The sequence below is a fragment of the Rhododendron vialii genome, chromosome 5a, assembly GCF_030253575.1.
Source record: "Rhododendron vialii isolate Sample 1 chromosome 5a, ASM3025357v1".
Lineage (NCBI taxonomy): Eukaryota > Viridiplantae > Streptophyta > Magnoliopsida > Ericales > Ericaceae > Rhododendron > Rhododendron vialii.
The window spans coordinates 27,983,729-27,996,665 of NC_080561.1; the positions used below are offsets into that span (position 1 = coordinate 27,983,729).

A 12,937-nucleotide genomic window follows, 5' to 3' on the forward strand; every position below is an offset into this window, starting at 1 on the left:
CGGGATTTGTTACCAAATTATTGCTCGAATCTCTGATCTGCATAGGAGGTGAACGAATCGAACCTTTAACATACTCAATGAAGCCATTTGCTCGAAGTGTGTTCAAGACTTGAGTTTTCCAGAGAAGAAAATTATCGGAATTCAACTTTATTGTGACTAGAGAGTGGAAATTGGACACCAGAAAAGCCAGGGCTGGAGGCATCGTAACATCAGTATCACTCGAACTCGAAGGCGCTGACATTTCTGTGAAGAAAACTGAGTAGATCTAAAGTGGAGCTTGAATATCTTGAACCAAATCAAGGACTTTCGTCACTAGGGCTCTGATACCATAAAGAATTTGTGAAATTATTAGGGTTTCACCTTAAGAAATCAAATCAAGATCAAGAAAGAGAGAAAGAGAGAACAAAGTAAACGTAGAGAGAGAGAAGAGGAATCTTAGAGTTTCCATTCATTTTTGCTTGATGTTCTTAGCAACCGATTACAACCATTATAAAGTTAACAAACTATTCTCTCTACTAACCACTTTCCTGTCCACTGACTCACTAACCAACCTCACTTAACCAACTCTGTTAACTACAAAACAGACCCACTAGGACCAGCTGACGTGGACACCTCTTTATCGGTTGAAGAAGAGCTGAGATCAGCTGCAGCTGTGTCCACCTCCTTTGGAACAACTGTGTCCTCCTTTACAAATTGTTCAAGCATTCCATGCAAGAAGGCTTTCTCCATGTATTTGTTCCTGTTGATGAACAACCTTTACATAATGGTCTATTTCGGCCAAATAAATTAACGGCACTGATGGCCGAGTATCAACAGAGTATCGACAAATAAAATTTTTGGCCTATTTTCAAGCCTTCAAGCGCCACTGTATGGCTCCAATTCATGGCCATTTGTCTATCCAGAAGCAAATGACAGAAATTTTTTCATTTCACATCTGATTTGTCCATTACTTCCAATTTAGTAATGTGGCCCTCCTTTTAGCGCCAAAATTGTTTACCTATTTTTTCCTTCCAATCAAATATCGACAGAGATTTGGGAAACAAAGTCAATAACACAAACAAGGTTTTCTCAGGAATGTTTAGGTGGCATTTTTTTTACTTTTTAGGGTAGGTGTTTTTAGGGTTTGCTTTTGGAGAGGTATTTCTTTTTGGGGGTTTCTATCGGTGTCTTGGCTGGCTTCTTGCTATTTGCGGTTTGGTGTTTTTTCCCTTTGGGTCCTAGCGGCATGTGATCGCCGGTGTGTAGGGATTCCTCCTATGTGGGCTTTTCATGCTCCGTTGTGATGTCTCGTGCTTTGGATCCTAATTTACTCTACTCCTAAAACGGGCAATTGAAGTTTCCTCTCTCCCCATCTCTATCTCTCTCTAAAAAATTTCAAACCCTACCCGCGGCTTTCACTATTCTCCCCCTCCTCGCACCTTCCATTTCAAAGCATGCTCCTCTCCTCGCACCTTCCACTCTTTATACATGGAAATAAAGGAAGAAAAAGGATGGAAATGGAACTGAAACAGAATTACTGCCAGCTAGCAATGCTGAGCTCAGCATGACACTCCCTTGACATAACTAACTAACTTACGTCAGGCATCGATCAGCTGCGTTGCTCTCCATAACTTCCCATATATGCACCACCACTCATTTACTGTCTAAACTACGTGGTGCATGTATCAAGGGAGAGGAACGAAAAAGGAACAAAAATAGACAAAATAGAAACAAGAAAGAAGAGTAAAATATCTTAATCCGACAACGATGGGTTGAATTGTAGTTGATCGAAAGATACGAGCTACACTTTTTTAGGGAAAGAAAGAGAAACAGTTTGGGTTAACTGTCAGATTGAAGAGAAAAGAAGATATAGAATGCGCGTTTTGGAGTTAAAGTCACGCAATTAGCAGCCATTTAAAACACGCGTAAGATACAATCAGCAACCAGTTAACTTTCGTGACGTGGAATCCACAAATTTTGTTTATTAAAAAAGGTTGCTAGTTTTTATCATTCAAAAGCCAAAATTTGGTTATTGTTAAGAGGGTGTTAAGTTTGGTTATATTATTATATATGAGCCATATTCTGGACCAACTTTGTTAAGAGGTTATTATTTCACTTGACAGAGATGCTTGTATCCAAGCATTTACCCATCCACATATCTCTTCGATGCACCCGCAGCTTATTCAACACATACAATTAATTCATTACAAATTATTGATTCTACCATTAGGAAAATAGCTATGAATTAAGCTCCCAAAAAAAAAAAAAAACCACGGCCTAAAATAGTTTTATTGTTAATATTCAACCGGAATGGGATTGACTAGCAGTGATAACACTCGATCTTTAGTATCCCGACCTTGAGCAGCATGGCCATCTCCGTATTGGTACATGCTCTGGGACATACTAGCAAGATTCATTGCTATTTCTACAAGAGTTTGGGAGAAGGCATAATCTTTAAATATCGGTCTTCGTTCATCTTCTTCCATGTCTCCCTAATCAAGTATTTGATGTGTTCTCGGGCATCTTCCTCTGATGCACCGGTTTCATGCATATTACATTGTATTGATTTTGGTGTGTCACCTCTCTTTATCTCATCCCGAAATATCATAAAAGATAAAAGGATCTTAGTGTTTGGAAACAATGGAAAAATCAAACCATATATATCTATGGAGATGAATGGACTTTAGTCTATGGTCTAGGCCCTCGGATCCACCATAATGGCCCTCATTTTGGTGATTCGAGTCATTGGTCTCTTTGTATCAAAACAAAATACCAACCACACAAAATAATCTAGTTATTTTGATGAAACGATGAGGTTTTCTTGTAATTAGCTTCAAAAAATTGCAGGACTAATTTTAAATGTTTTGTTGTCAACAGTTTTTAAGACACAAATGCTGAGATAATTTAGTTACTAGCATCAAGTAAATTTATATTTTTCCCCTTCAAGCTCACAAATAATATCTAGCTCAACAAAATATCTAGCTCGAAGTTCTAGGGTGGGTCCAAAGGTAGAGCCCATTGATTTTATTTTTTTTTGAGAAAACATAATCAAGCCTCTGGAACGGAAAAGCTAGTCCACTATTTGGATTAAAGACAAGCATAGATATTACGTGTGTGTGTCTATATATATATATATATATATATATATATATATATATATATATAGTCATTTTCAAATAAGGTGGCCCTTATTTTAGTTAAAATAAGGACCTCTCCATTTCTCCCATTTTCCGTTTGAATTTTGATTATTCAAGCCGCTTAATGTGTTCAGAACGTGATTTTAAGGGTATCTATGAGGAATCAGCAAAAAAAAAGACCGGGAAGGTCTTCATCCGAGCAGTTTTAATTTGAACCATTTGATAAAAAATAAACAAAAACTGCTCGGATGAAGCCATTCCCGATCTTTTTTTTTGCTGATTTCTCGCGTGTACCCTTAAAATCATGCTCTGAACACATTGAGCTGCTCGGATCATCGAAATTCGATCGGGAAAGGAAGGTCCTTATTTTATTAAGTTAAAATGGTCTTTAGGAGAATGAGACTCTATATATATATATATATATGCAAAAGCTAAGATGGTATGAGGAAGACAAGCAAAGATACTTCATTTAGCTATGTACGCAAAGGCTAAGATGGTGTGAAGCTCACCGGTAATGTTCTCATATCATCTGCAAGCCATAAAATAGTACCTGATCATTGATAAATATTGAGTTATTTATTTGAGCATTCGGAACCCTCTGGGGTTGTGGAATTTGTACACAAAAAATAAGCATGAGTTAATATAGCAGGAGATGAAATTGAAATTCATGCATTGTTCATGTATTCTTCAAGGATTGGTGTGTATCTGCTATAGTACCACTTTGCCTCCTTCAAATAACATTTGCATAAATCTGCCCACTAGAAATTAGAGTAGCATGGCTTAAATTAAAAAGTTACTTGAAATCTAACTAAGAATGCGAAAAAGTAATTAATTTTTGAATTGAAGCAGTTTGATACTGATTTCTGGAGGTGAAGGATGATGTTGTAACGCCCCGAATTTTGGGAACGTTAAATAAACATTTTCATTGAAAATCTAAATAGAGTCTGGCTCATTATTACATCATAACCTCCATAAGAGTACTTCCATTACAAAAGGGAGAGAAACTAGGGTTCCTAACTACAGCTCCGCTTGCTCCTTCATCCTAGCCAGCTCTTCAGCTCTAAAGGCCTCCAAGGTGTACAACTCACCTTGATCATCTACAAAGTCTAACACATTACACCAGCGTCGCCACTAGTATAATATATCAGAGTCACCAAAGGTAATACCATGAGCTACGAGAGCTCAATAGAATAATCCATACCCACTAACCATTAACTTACAAACAATTGATCATAAAATTAACGATTTTCACATAGTACATGCATATCTAACAAAACAGTTAATAATGACACATCCACATTCGCTATTCAACTAACGTTGGTGTCCAAAATTTCGGAGTTTCTCCTACGCGACTCGTCGTAGACCGTGTCACCATTTTCCGTTTTTCATAAACCAAATTATCATTTCCAAAATCGTTTTTACATACCCAACCTCGGTTCCGCCGCTCCGGGTTCTCGAGTATCCGCACAATAGTTCCGCCTCTCCGGGTTCCCATTGGCACACAAAATTTGCATTGGCTCCTCTCCACGGATAACCAAGCCATTCGTCACCATGGTTCCGCCTTTTCGGGTTCCCATGGAAACGTACACAACCTCACAATGGTTCTGCTTATCCGGATTTTCGTTGGAACACACACACACATTCCCACAATGGGCAAGTCCTGTCACATTGCGATTTTAAAACACACATTATCATTAACACACCCTAGGTGTCATGTTTCTATCTTCTTTGATTTTTTTGTGTCTCGTCACATGCATAGACTCCGCGGTAGGACTTTTCACGTATACATAAATCATTCATTGTAATCTTGAAACTAAACTAGCAAGATCATCCAACTCTATGTTATTTAGCATGCTCAAATCACAACTTAAAGTATAACGCCACATGTACAAACGCCCTTGGAGTGGACACCACTTATGCTTTATCACACATCAAATAGGTAATTCAAGTAATCATCTATACATGTTCATAACCATCCTTAAGATCAAAAAATGAATACTTTTATGCATTTTGATATACAAACAACATACAATATACGTAGTGTAGGTAAGTAGAGGTATTCTACATATACTTAGAGCTAGGGGATAAGAATAATCTACCGTTCTTCTTGGCAGTAGGGTGGCTACGGAAAAGTAAGTCGGCTATCGGACGGAATGACTTCCTACGGTAAGCTTTCGGTAGCTTCGAAAGAGAAAGGTTTCTCTCAAAACTAGTTCTTGACTAAAAACTACTAACTTTTGGATCGAGAGGGTGGTCGGATGGTGGTTTAGTGGCGGCTTAGGATGAGTTTCAAGAAGAACTTCAAGAAAAACTCAAGAACACCAAGAACAAGAAAGAACAAAGTAAGAACTCAAGAATTTTCTAGAGAGAGAAGTTGAAAGGTTGGAAGGTGTGAGTTAAATGGCAAGAATGTGGTGCTATTTATAGCAAAAGTCTTGGCTACTACCCAAGGAATAAAATTTTTCCTAGCAATTATTGTCCAATGGGTAAAGATTTTCCTAGAAAAATAATAAGCCAAAAGGTACATGTACCCATATATTAAAGAGAAATTGAAACTGCTCATTCCATTGCAACTGATTACACAGATGTAGTATTTATACAAGAGTAAAGTGAGAACCGACCTAACCACTACAGCTGGAATCCACTAACAACAAACTCTCCAGTAATAACAGAATTCTGTTGTTTTCTGTTGATTACAAACTACTAAGACTAAACCACTAAGATTAAACAGAGCATAACCTCTTAACCTCTTCTTTAACCGTAGTACTCTTATCATCCCCCCGCAAACGATTGGGAGATGGAATCACCAAGAGTTTGCCTTCAGAAACTGGAACCGAGAGATGGATAAAGCCTTTGTGGATAAGGCCTTTGTAAAAATATCAGCCAATTGATCAGAAGTTGGAACATACTGAAGAGAAATGGCTTTTGCTGCTACCCGATCACGCACATAATGACAGTCCACCTCAATGTGCTTGGATCGTGCGTGAAACATAGGGTTAGTGGCAAGAGCTATAGCAGAGGTATTATCACACCATAAGATAGGTGTTTGAGTAAGAGGAATATGCAAATCATGAAGAAGCATTTGCAACCAACTGAGCTCAGCAGCAGTATGAGCTAATGAACGATACTCAGCCTCTGTAGAAGACCGTGAGACTGTGGTTTGCTTTTTAGTGGACCAAGAAATGAGATTATCTCCAAGATACACACAGTAGCCAGAAGAAGACTTACGATCAAGACAGTCTCCGGCCCAATCAGAATCTGAAAAGGCTTGGAGCAAAAAAGAGGAAGGTTGATACACCAAGCCATGATCAAGTGTCCCCTTCAAGTACCTAAGCAGATGTTTGACAGATGCAAAAGCTCCCACAGTGGGTGAATGCATATGTTGACAAGCTTGGTTTACAAAAAATGCTAGGTCAGGCCTCGTAATTGTAAGGTATTGCAAGGCTCCAACAATACTTCGAAATAAAGCTGGATAAGTAAAGGGAGCTGAAGAAGTTGCAGGATCAGAAGCCTTGACAATAGAAGGAGAAGAACAGGGCTTACAATCAGCAAGACCTGCTTTATGTAAAATGTCTCGAGCATACTTTGACTGAGATAGAAAATACCCTTTGGCACAAGGTTGAACAGATATGCCCAGAAAATAGGACAAATTTCCAAGTTCTTTCATGGAAAAAGCTAAATGCATATGAGTAACAAGCTGCTGAATATGACTAAAAGAGTTGCCAGTTAACACGATATCATCAACATAGACCAGAAGAATAGTAATGACGGAGGCAGTCTTGTAAATGAACAAGGAGTTATCACAGTGACTATTAACAAAACCATGTTGCAGAAGAAATGTAGAGAATGTAGAATACCAAGCTCTGGGTGCTTGTTTAAGACCATATAAAGCTTTGTGCAATCTGCACACATGACGAGGTTTAGTCGAATCAACAAATCCTGGAGGCTGAACCATGTAAACCTCCTCTTCCAATTTGCCATGAAGAAAAGCATTAGATATGTCCAACTGCTTAAGAGACCAGTTAAAATGTAGAGCCAAGCACAATAGAATACAAATTGTTGGTTGTTTGGCAACAGGACTAAACGTATCCTGAAAATCCACCCCTTCTTCTTGCAAGTAACCTTTAGCAACTAATCTGGCTTTATGTTTGGCTACACTACCATCTAAATTTCTTTTGAGTTTAAAAACCCATTTACACCCAATAGCATGTTTCCCTAGAGGAAGAGGTACCAAAGACCAAGTGTGTTGTAACTAGAGAGCATTATATTCGTCATGCATAGCCTGTGTCCAGGCAGGAACTTTAAAAGCTTCTTGATGAGAAAGAGGTTCAGTGAGAGATGAAGGAATTGGAATAGCAGGCAGACAATAAGGAGAAGAAAGAAGACATTTAGTTTTAGAACGAGTGACCATGGGATGTGGTATGTGAGGCTTGGTAGCCTTGGACACAGAAGGAAGAAAAACTTCCAAAGATTGAATTGGAATAGAGGATTCTGGATAAGACGCAGGAGACACTAAAGGTGAAGAAGAAAGATTTGTATGAGTAGGAGAGGAAGAAGAAGCTGAATGCATAGAGCTAGAAAAAGAACCAAAGAATGGACTAGGAGAAGTAGGTTCATAACAAGAAGATAAATGGCATCAGAAGAAAGAGAAGGAGGAGGGACAGAAGAAGAGGAAGAGGAAGTATTCCAGAAGAAACTATGCAATTGAGTAAATGAAGATGCATGAGATGAGACTGGAAAAGGAGAAGTATTAACAAAAGGAAACACTGTCTCATGAAACAATACATGCCTAGAAATATAAACTCTTCCTGTAGAGACATCAAGACATCTATACCCTTTGTAAGATGGATGATAACCAAGAAATACACAAGGAAGAGATCTGGGTTGTAATTTGTGTTTAGTATATGGCTGTAACCAAGGGAAACATTGACAACCAAACACCTTAAAGAAAGAATAATCAGGTGGAGAATGAAACAAAACTTCATAAGGAATTTTGTTCTTAATGGAAGAACTAGGCAGTCTATTAACAAGAAAAACTGAGGTTGCTAGAGCATCAAACCAATATTTCAAGGGAAGAGATGATTGATGCAAGAGAGCAATAGCTGTTTCTATAAGATGCTTGTGCTTACGCTCAGCTACACCATTCTGAGACTGAGTATGAGGACATGCTAATTGATGAACAATGCCATGTTGTTCCAAATACTCTGAAAATGGTCTACTAATGTATTCACCACCACCATCAGTACGAAAAATTTGAAGAGAAGTACTAAATTGATTCTCAGCATATGCTTTAAATGTAAGAAATTTAGAAAACACCTCATGTTTATGCTTTAGTGGATATATCCAGGTAAATCTACTAAAATCATCAATGAACAACACATAGTAAGAATAACCAGAAGTATACAAGTGAAATGGTCCCCATACATCACTATGAATCAGAGAAAGAGGTCTATTAACAGTGGAATTTGACAAAGTAAAAGGCAAGCGATGACTCTTAGACACAGCACAATGTGTACAGTTAAGAGGAGTACACTTATTAGCAGAAGACAACTGTAAATGCTGAGTAAGTTGCTGAAATTTGAGTGGTGATGGATGACCAAGTCTGCTATGCCAAGTAGAGACAGAAGCAGGGGTGTTGAGCAGTGCTTGACACTGAGATGGAGAAGAAACAACAGAAGGATGAAACTGATAGAGGCCATGATTAGTATGACCTTTAGACAGAACTTTCTTCGTTTCCTTGTCCTGAACAAGAAAAGAAGAATCATCGAAAGTGACAGTACAATTGTTATCTTTGGTAAGCTGTTGGACTGAAACTAAGTTATTAGACAAGGAAGGAACATGATAAACGTGGTTTAGATGAAAAGAATGAGTAGGTGTGGGTAGAAGACCCTTACCAGAATGCTGTTTAGGCATAGCAGCTCCATTTCCTACCATAACCTGATCACTGCCATGATATGGTTGATAGAAATTCAGATTGGACAAGTCATTTGTGAGATGATGAGTAGCTGCGGAGTCAAGATACCAGTCAGCCGAAGGTGTTGGAGAAGCTGAGGCCACAAAAGCTTTGGCAGTTGACGGAGACGTAGTAGAGAAAGATGAAGACTGGAAAGCAGAATCCATACGATACTAACAATTCACATCCGTATGACCAAGCTTTTGACAGATCTGACATACAACAGAACTCCCACTGGAAGAAGCATAACCTCCAGAGTCACCAGCCAGATTCGGAGCCCGAAAGTCATTTGAAGCCCTAAATTCTCTGTAATTGCCGAAATTATTACAACCAGATCCAAAACCTCTACCTCCTCGTCTGTTACCAAATCTACCGCCTCGAAAACCAGTTCGAGGAGAAAATCTTCCTCGATTCATAGAAGAATAGCCACGGAAACCAGAGTACGAAGATGAACCAGGAGATTTATGGCCAGTAGTAACAGCGGAAAATGCCACAGTAAGATCACTAGGAGGACTAGAACCTTTAGAGTGTGCATCAATATGTATAGCCTCAGAGCACAATAACGAGGTCAATTCATCAACAAAAATAGGTGCAGATCTAGTGCGAATAGAGGTTTTAAAAGCATCATAAGCTTCAGGTAGGCCATGTAAAACGTGAAAAACTAAATCCTCATTATGAATCGGAGAAGAAGCCATGGCCAATTGATCAACTAGATCTTTAATTTGTTTCAAGTAATCCTCCATAGACTTTGTGCCCTTATCAACCGTACTTAGACGATCTTTCAACTGATGAATGTGCGACCGAGAAAGAGTAGTAAAGCGTTTCTCAAGAGAGAGCCATACCTCACGACTGCTAGAGAGATCAAGCAAGAAGACAGGCTTGGTTAGGGTTGCCGTGAGACAGCTGAGAAGATGTGAATCGAAGACCTTCCATTTCAGAAACTCAAGATTGGCAACATCTTTGCCATTAGAATCCTGAACAATCGGAGCAGGACAAGTGATAGATCCATCGAGATAACCAAACAAGTACGTAGCTTGTAAGATATTCTGAACTTGCTTCTTCCAAATGATGTAATTTGTTGAATCAAGCTTCACCGTGATGAAAGAACTCAGATTTGAAATCAGAAGTTTGAGGTTTTCTGGAATGGCGTACGAAGAAGAGGAGGAGGAGGAAGAATTTGGCTCTGTCATGGCGGAATCAAGGATCGTTACTCGTGAGAGTTTGATAGCTCTGATACCATAAAGAGAAATTGAAACTGCTCATTCCATTGCAACTGATTACACAGATGTAGTATTTATACAAGAGTAAAGTGAGAACCGACCTAACCACTACAGCTAGAATCCACTATCAACAAACTCTCCACTAATAACAGAATTCTGTTGTTTTCTGTTGATTACAAACTACTAAGACTAAACCACTAAGATTAAACAGAGCGTAACCTCTTAACCTCTTCTTTAATTGTAGTACTCTTATCATATATAAATATATTTGTGTACGTAGAAAATCTAATAAAATACTTTATAAGGTACTATATAATCTTTTAAGATTTTCAAGTATCCAATAAAAAATTATAAGGTCAAGATTTCCTAATAAACTAATCTAATAAGCACATGTTTCTATTACATTATTGTATATATATACACACATGTCCAAGTTTTCAAATATAAAAGTAGGTACTATTAGGTACCATATAATCCATCAAGATTTTCAAGTATCAAATAAAATATATGGCCAAGATTTTCTTATTAGAATAATTTAAGATGTACTAGTACTTATATATTTATTAATGTTCTTAGAAATCTAAGAAATTAGATATTCACGTATCTTTAATGCATATAAATACATGGAAAAATCTAGGAAGTGGTTTATTTGATAAACCCAATTACTAGTTAGTATGACTAACTTATTATCCAATGGATAATATTTTCCTTTGTATTTTTTGACCAATGGATAAAATGAATAAGGTAATATATACTTGAATACTATTTGAAATAACCAAATGTCCTTTAGGCATGTGTATATAAGTCTATATACAACTATATATGAGTACTTTATCAAATCTAGCACAAAATATCATTGATAGAAAATCTAGATTTTCTATTGTCCAATGGATAAAAGTTTTCCTAACTTTTATTGTCCAATGGGTAAAGGTTCGTCTATGGTTAGGAGATTGTAACTAGATGAATTGGTAGTTCGGTTCTTCCAACTAATCGGTTGAAAACTAATTCTACTTGCCACGTAGAATTTCTAGTCAAGAAATATAATTTAAGATTTTATTTTATACACTAGGAAAATATACAAGTATTTCTACAAGTATACTTGTCTTTTGAAAATGACTAGATTGTCCGGTGCAAAGAAATATAATTTTATAAGTCTCAAATCTAGTTATGACGGATTATTAAAGTTAAAAAGGAATTTTAAAGGAAATCCAAGTAATTTAAAATAAAATTTAAATATTTAACGAAATTTTTATTTACCAAAAATCAAGCTCATTACAGATGTGAATGCCCTGCTCCTAAAGAGTCCCATAACCCATTTCATTAATCTAGTTTAAGAGAGCTAGGTAACATATCTTTATATAGTCTGGAAGTTCTTCCATTGTATTTATATCCCACCTGAAAGTACCAAAGTACATTTTAATTACTCCCATGTTTCATAATTGTTTTATTATTTTGTGGAAGTTGTACTGTTTTTTTTTTTTTTTTTTGCATAAAAACTAAAGACAGATGTGCATAAGATGTAAATTTTTCCTGCACCAATTTACATAATTAATTCAGATCTTTAAATTGCTGCAGGCTAAGTTGAAAACTAATTATGCACCAAAATGCTTTTTTTTTTATTATTGAGAAATCTCAAATTAAAGAGAAACAATATGAGATGAAGGGACTATTCATTAAGAAAGCAAAGCAGCATTCAGCTATAGATCATATTCAAAATTTCAAATATGTACATCACTGCAACCAACCTTTCAACGGCATTAGTGAAAATTTCTAGTTCATCCAGTGTGCCATAAACATCATAGACATCATCAATTGTTGTGATAAGAGCATTGACAATTGTAATATTTCTCCTAAGATTTGAGAATTGGGGCTTGAAATTGAGGCCAATAGTCCACAAGAAATTCTCCATCAACCTGTCCCTAGCAAAGCCCAATTTTTTTGCCAACCCGATTTTGCTCCACCACCAAAATCAAAGACGAAGCGATGATTTACGAAACATAACACTGAAGAAACAAATGAGAAGGTAATAGTATATGTGAGCTAGGGTGAGTAGTATAGTAATAACTTAATATGGAATTGCAGAATTCTGAAACAACTTATTGTAATTGGATCCTCGAATAATACAGATAATAGGGGTAAGACCCAACATTATATTATGAACGATATGGGTTGAATTCGATACACTTCATGGCCGTGGCCTAATTACCTTTTTGAGGACTAAGGCAAAATCTCTATTTAAGGTTTTTTATTATTTAATTAACTAATTAGTTCAATTCAAATTAAGTTTTAACAATTATACTCTGACAAATAAATCACACAATTATACTCTGACAAATAAATCACACAATTTCATGGCCGTCGGTACGTTTTCTCTCCCCCAATGGTCGGTACTCATAGATTTATTGTTATAAATAATCTAAACAATAAATCTATGAGTACCGACCATTGGGGGAGAGAAAACGTACCGACGGCCGCCGGCGGGCCGTCTCCGGCCACCGGACGGCCGATCCGAGCCGTTCAAAAATTCTAAAAAATAAAACCGAGGGGGTCAACGCGGGAATCAAGGGCATCCGAGGTGTTTAGGGTGCTTGATCAAAGCACCCTTTTTTCGTGTATATATGTACACACACATATATACACGAAAAAAG

The 12,937-nt window shown here is 37.2% G+C and overlaps 1 pseudogene; it reads right to left on the minus strand.

Moving 5' to 3' along the window:
- Positions 1–2,243: 2,243 nt before the first annotated feature.
- On the minus strand, positions 2,244–12,257 carry LOC131327086 (terpene synthase 10-like; annotated as a pseudogene).
- Positions 12,258–12,937: the final 680 nt, after the last annotated feature.